Source organism: Camponotus floridanus, unplaced genomic scaffold, assembly GCF_003227725.1.
Source record: "Camponotus floridanus strain SB8 unplaced genomic scaffold, Cflo_v7.5 scaffold327, whole genome shotgun sequence".
NCBI lineage: Eukaryota > Metazoa > Arthropoda > Insecta > Hymenoptera > Formicidae > Camponotus > Camponotus floridanus.
The window spans coordinates 84,348-90,716 of record NW_020229467.1 but is presented as its reverse complement, the minus strand read 5'-3'; positions in this window follow the sequence as shown (position 1 = coordinate 90,716).

The window sequence follows — 6,369 nt, the reverse complement described above, 5'->3', positions numbered from 1 at the left end:
TATACATACCTAAATATTTTTACATTGGATAGATCAGTTTCTTATATATGACAGAATTCACCATAAAAAAAATTAACCGTCTATGGTTAATTTATGGAGTTCTGCAGTTCCTCGCAAAAGCTAAAGGAAGTGCGCCTATAATAGTCCGCACTCTTTGACTGATAAGTCATGACTCGTGAGACCTGTGCCGCGGCCTTATATACTGCTTTAGATGGAGTTCTGCTCTCGGGTTAGGTGTTTTTCTTTTCGCCACCTGTGGTGACTAGCGAAGCTCATATATAATATGTGAACGTGCAATATTGGCATACATTTACAATTACTTCATAGCCAATATTAATATTATAATAGATGCAACCATACTGGCAACACATTTATATTTATTTAGTAGTCAATATTGGTCTTCATGAACACTGCAATATTGCCAGAACACTTGCATTTTATTAGCAATCAATATTAGTTTTACATTGATTGTAAAAGGTTGGAAATATTGGTTGTAATTGGTTGGAAATATTGGCCAAGACATTTCCAATCAGTGATGGTAGGCCGGGTGACTTTTTCGCGCATGCGCAGTAGTAATCACAGGAAAGCAACGGTATATGAGATAGCGGATTATGGGCGCCAAAGTTTTGGCAGGCAAGCTGAGGTCGGTGATGCCAGAAAGAAGTCCTGAGTCCCGAGTGAATGTTATAGTGTTTTAAAATACAGCGAGAAAAGTGATTAGTGAAATGAAAGTGTGCAGTTGGTCGCTCGTAAAAATTTTTTAAAAATTTTCTTTCAGAAATTTATTTAAGAGCGACCAGTGACACACCTTTTGCTTCTACTAGATACTTCGTCAACGCCGCGTTCGTGGCGCATGCGCGAAAAAGTCACCCGACCTACCATCACTGTTTCCAATATAACCAACATTGACTAGATAGTCAAGGTATAACAATATTTTGCTACACATGTACCAATGTTTTGTGCTACTAGGGTAAATTCAATTTGTGTTATAAAATATGCTTTAAGAACTAGTATTTGGCTTTTATAACAGCAGAATGTGTATATGGAAAATTATATTTGATAAAAAGAAATAATTTAACATTATATTCACACGACGATGAAGAAGAAATGGAATATAATGTTTTTATATACTTTTTCGATTAATAATAGGCCTGCGAGGGTCAATTGGTTACAAAAAGCAGAGTAGATGAATGTAACAAATTTTTGACGTTAAAAACGAATTTGACCGCAGAACTTTCCCAGCATGTCAAGTTTTCGGATAATTTATAGTTAGGTTAGGTTAAATAAAAATGAGAATTTCAACAAATTTCATGAATTTATTATGGAAGAATCTAATTTTTTTAAATATTTCTGCCAATGACATCGTATAGTTAGTCTTCATCTTTCAAATCCATTTTTAATTGCCCCGCTACACAATTATTTTTTGTTGAGATATACAAGTTATAAGACTGGTCATACATAGAAATACAATAAGCTATTCAAAGTTAACTGTTTTACCTCTTACCACGAATCAAAATTTGGGCAAAAACATATATTTTTGTACGTCGCTTATCATTTTTTGAAATTAAAAATGGCGGTGAAGACTAGTACTGTACGACATCATTGGAAGAAATATTTCAAAATAGTAGTAATAGTAGTATAGATTTATTGGTCCCCTAAGGGTTTCAATCTCTTACATATATACAGGGTGTTTCATTTTAATCCGACCACCTAAATTTCTCGGAACCTAAGCAAGATAGAGAAAAATGTTTTAGACAAAAGTTGTATGGTTTAGAGGTTTAGGTTCAAGGGGGACATAAGATGATATCATTAGTTTGATCTTGAAGAGCCACCTGAAGGACACGCGAAGGTCAGCTCCAACTTTTTAAATGGGACACTATATGCTTTTGCATATTCTTGTAGCTGATCTCAAGAGCTTTCCAAAACACTATAATTAAGTTAGTTTTCATTAAGTACTTTCCAAGTTATGAGGCTTGAAATCATTTTTTAATTTTACATAAACCGTAAAATATCTTGTAAAATATTCATTTTTCGATTATTTTACCTTAATACTTTTATGTACAAAATAATGAGAAGAATCAATTGGTGTAAAGAAAACTCATAGTTGTCTCGAAAAAAAATATGTAATTTGCAATTAACAATTACATATTTACCAAATTAATCGTAGATAAAGAATTACGGGCTCTGTAATGTTAAAACATAGGAAATCATGAAAAGGAGCAATTAAGAGCCGACGCGAATGGTAGTGCGTGAAATTTCAAAGATTATTAATCCGCGAATTAAATCGCATTTGAAGAGCATATATGCCTGTATCTTACTTGGTGCATAAACCAAGATATCGATTCTCAAATTGAGAATACTATAAGATTCCTTTCTTTATCCCTCTAAAGAGACGTAGGCGAGAAAAATATCGGGGCGAAGTCGCTGAATCGGGAATCGAACCCGAGTCTTTCGCTTGCCGGGCGACTGCTCTTACCACTGAGCTATTCAGCCCCACACCGATACTTCTCTCGTCAATAATATTTATTAAATAATAAGATCGCGATTATCTCCCGCGTAAATTTACCAAATTAATCGTAGATAAATAGTATTCTTCGTAGATCTTATAGTATTCTCAATTTGAGAATCGATATCTTGGTTTATGCACCAAGTAAAATACAGGCATATATGCTCTTCAAATGCGATTTAATTCGCGGATTAATAATCTTTGAAATTTCACGCACTACCATTCGCGTCGGCTCTTAATTGCTCCTTTTCTATTACATGAATTACATATTTTTTCTTAAAAATAACTATGTCTTTTCTTTACACCAATTGATTCCTCTCATTATTTTGTATATAAAAGTATTAAGGTAAAATAATCGAAAAATGAATATTTTACAAGATATTTTACGGTTTATGTAAAATTAAAAAATGATTTCAAGCCTCATAACTTGGAAAGTACTTAATGAAAACTAACTTAATTATAGTGTTTTGGAAAGCTCTTGAGATGAGCTACAAGAATATGCAAAAGCATATAGGGTGTCTCATTTAAAAAGTTGGAGCTGACCTTCGCGTGTCCTTCAGGTAGCTCTTCAAGATCAAACTAATGACACCATCTTATGTCCCCCTTGAAACCATACAACTTTTGTCTAAAACATTTTTCTCTATCTTGCTTAGGTTCCGAGAAATTTAGGTGGTCGGATTAAAATGAAACACCCTGTATACATCAAATCACAACAATAAACAAATTTTAGCTATTAACGTCCACTACCTAACTTCTTTCATCACTCCTCCTACATATACCTGGTGGTGTATGTGCTGGTGCACACAGCCATCACTCCTCCTACTCACCTCCTCCGAACCTGGCCATATTTGGTCTTACAATTTTATTTCCCCCACCCCTCCCTCGTACCTACTCCTCCTTGCCCTACTTCTCCTTACAAGACTCAGCCTCACACACATTCTTACATATATATCTTTCCACATATCTCTTCCGAACCTGGCCTATTATGATCTTACAATTTCTGTTCCCTCTCCCTTCCCTACGAATCTTCCACTCCTCTTTTCATCCGACCCTCCCCCCTCCTTACTCCTCCTCATCTCCTCAACTTCAGGTCCCATTCCTCCCCTCTCCTCTTCCCCATCCTCCTTTCATTACTCATTTTCCTTCCTCCCTCCTCTCTCTCCTCCCTGCCCTTCCTCGTCCCATCTTCATCTAATCCCCTTGTCCCAAAACTCCCTATTCGTTGCAACCACTTTTTTCCCCTCGCTCTTTCCCTCCTCGCTGCCACTACTATTCCCAACTTCCTCTCTCTCCCTCCTACCCTCCCTCATCTTTTCATTCCTCCTCCTCCCTTTCCCATTCCTGTCCTTCCTCGTTCCATCTCCACCTAATCCCCTCCACCCATAGCTCCCTATTCTTCGCCATCACTCTCTTCCCCTTCGCTCTCTCTTTCCTCGCTGTCTCTACTATTCTCCAGCACACTCTCTGCACTATTTTCCTCTTCCTTCTGTCCACCCGTCACTCTCAACAGCCCTGAACCTCTTCTATCACGTGTCTCTCCACCACATTAACTACTTCCTGCTTTCACCATGTGCTTCCCGTCCGATCCTCCATATCGATATTTATCGCTCCTCGCTCCTTTACCGCTCCGCATCGATATATATCGATTCTCGATCCTTTACCGCTGCGTCGACTCCACTTACCATTGATCGATACCTCGCTCTCCTACCTCTGCTCACTGCGCCAACTTCACATCTTCTTGCTCTGCCTACCCCTCCTTACCCCTCCTCTGGTTTTTCTCTTCCTTTTCTTCTCCCGCCTCCGAATTTTCCTTTCCTCCTAACTTCCTCGCTCACCCTCTTCCTTTTCTTCATTATCCTGCACTCCTCTCACTATCCGCCTTTCAATGCGCCATCTCCTCCCCATCATCACCTCCTACTTCTATATATCCTCCTCATTTCTCTTCATCACTCCCACCAACTATTCCATCACTCTCCTTATCTCTCTTAGCTCCTCCACTACTCCTCCTCTTCTAATCATCTTCGCCATCCTTCCTCCTCTTTAGTTACTGCCTCGTATCTCCTTTACTCTATCTCAATACACTCATCGATTCATCGATCATTCTCCAATCCCATGTCCGTCTTCTTTCGCTATCTACTTTCCTTTCTCTCCGCTCACTCACTACCCCTGCACTTCCTTCTTCCTCGATTTATCGATCCATCAATCTACCATCCTTCTACTCCAACGCCCTCTCCGTTCTCTTCTTATCCGCTCCGTTACTTCTACTATACCTCTCTCCTTCTAGTGCTCCCTACCTTTCTCTTGACTCCTTCCTCTTTCTCCTCCCTCCAACACACTTTCTTACTCAACACTTTTACTTCACTTTTCAATCCACCCGTACTTTCCTTCCACTTTTCTTCTAGTATTATCTCCATGTCCTCTTATCCTTCTACCTCCCACCCCTCTTCCTCCTCCAACACTCAACCCTTTTTCTCACTCCTATCCTCCTCATTTTTCTCTTAATCTCTACCTCTCTTTTCCGACCTGTCACTCTCCTGACCCATCATGGCCGACTCCATATTTCAAAATATTTTCTCCCATAGTAAATTTATAATATTGGTCGAAATAATCATTTATAGAATATTTAACCACAAATTACTCAGAAATTTAACGTGCTGGAGAAATTTTGCAGTCAGATTCGTTTTCAGCGTTAAAAAATCTGTCAGATTCACCTTTGCTTTTTGTAACAAAACCTAAAATTCCGCAGGCCTGTATTATTTATAATCTTATATAATCACATAAGTTCATTTTTTCTTGGGCAATAATCTTTCTCATTACATATAAGTTACAATTACATCTTATCAAATAACATGTTATATTAAATTCTGTGATATCTAGTATAAATTTTGCCCAATTGTAAATAGCTGCTCTTGTTTCATATCATATTAAATGAAATATGATTATATCAGTAGTTCAGTATAAGTCTAGTACAAATTCAGTAGAAGTCTATGTGTACGAATTTCTTTACTTGAAAAAATTAACTTTTTGTTAGTGTTAGTGCTATTTGGATATAATTTTTTTATATTTCTTTTGAAATTTATTCGAAATATTATGCACATTTATTCGAAATATTATATATATTTTTACAGTTTGACTATTAGATGTCAAGAGCAATCCTGATATTTGGACATACTCCAAAATTTGGATAAACATCTCACTGACTATGCAACAATGATAATAAACAAAAATATCACATCATAAAGAGAATTTAAGATAAATTAAAATAATACTTTAAAAATGTACACAATATTAACCAAAATGTACGTGTGTATTAAATTCATTAAATATATATATATATATATATATATATATATATACATACAGAATGGATCATTTAAATAAGTCCACGCTAATACCTCGAAAAGAAAAAATTTTTCAAGAAAATGTTTAAGACAAGAGTTTTATGACTTCAAAAGGAACATAAGATAGTGGTAATTATTATGACCTTGGACAGTCGAAGGTCACGTGAAGGTCACCTTTAATTTTTTAAATGGAATCCTATTTTTATTGCTTATTCTTATAGCTTATCTCGAGAGCTTTCCAAAACACTATAATAAAATTTTTTTCATTAAGTATTTTTTGAGTTATGAGGCTTAAAATAATTTCTTAATTTTACGTAAACTATAAAATATCTAGTAAAATATTCATTTTTATATATATTTTTGTGCACAAAATAATGTGAGGAATCATTTAATTAACAATTACATATTTTTTCTCAAAAACAACTATGTTTTTTCTTTATACCAATTGATTCCTCACATTATTTTGTGCATAAAAGTATTAAGGTAATATAATCGAAAAATGAATTTATTTTATAAGATATT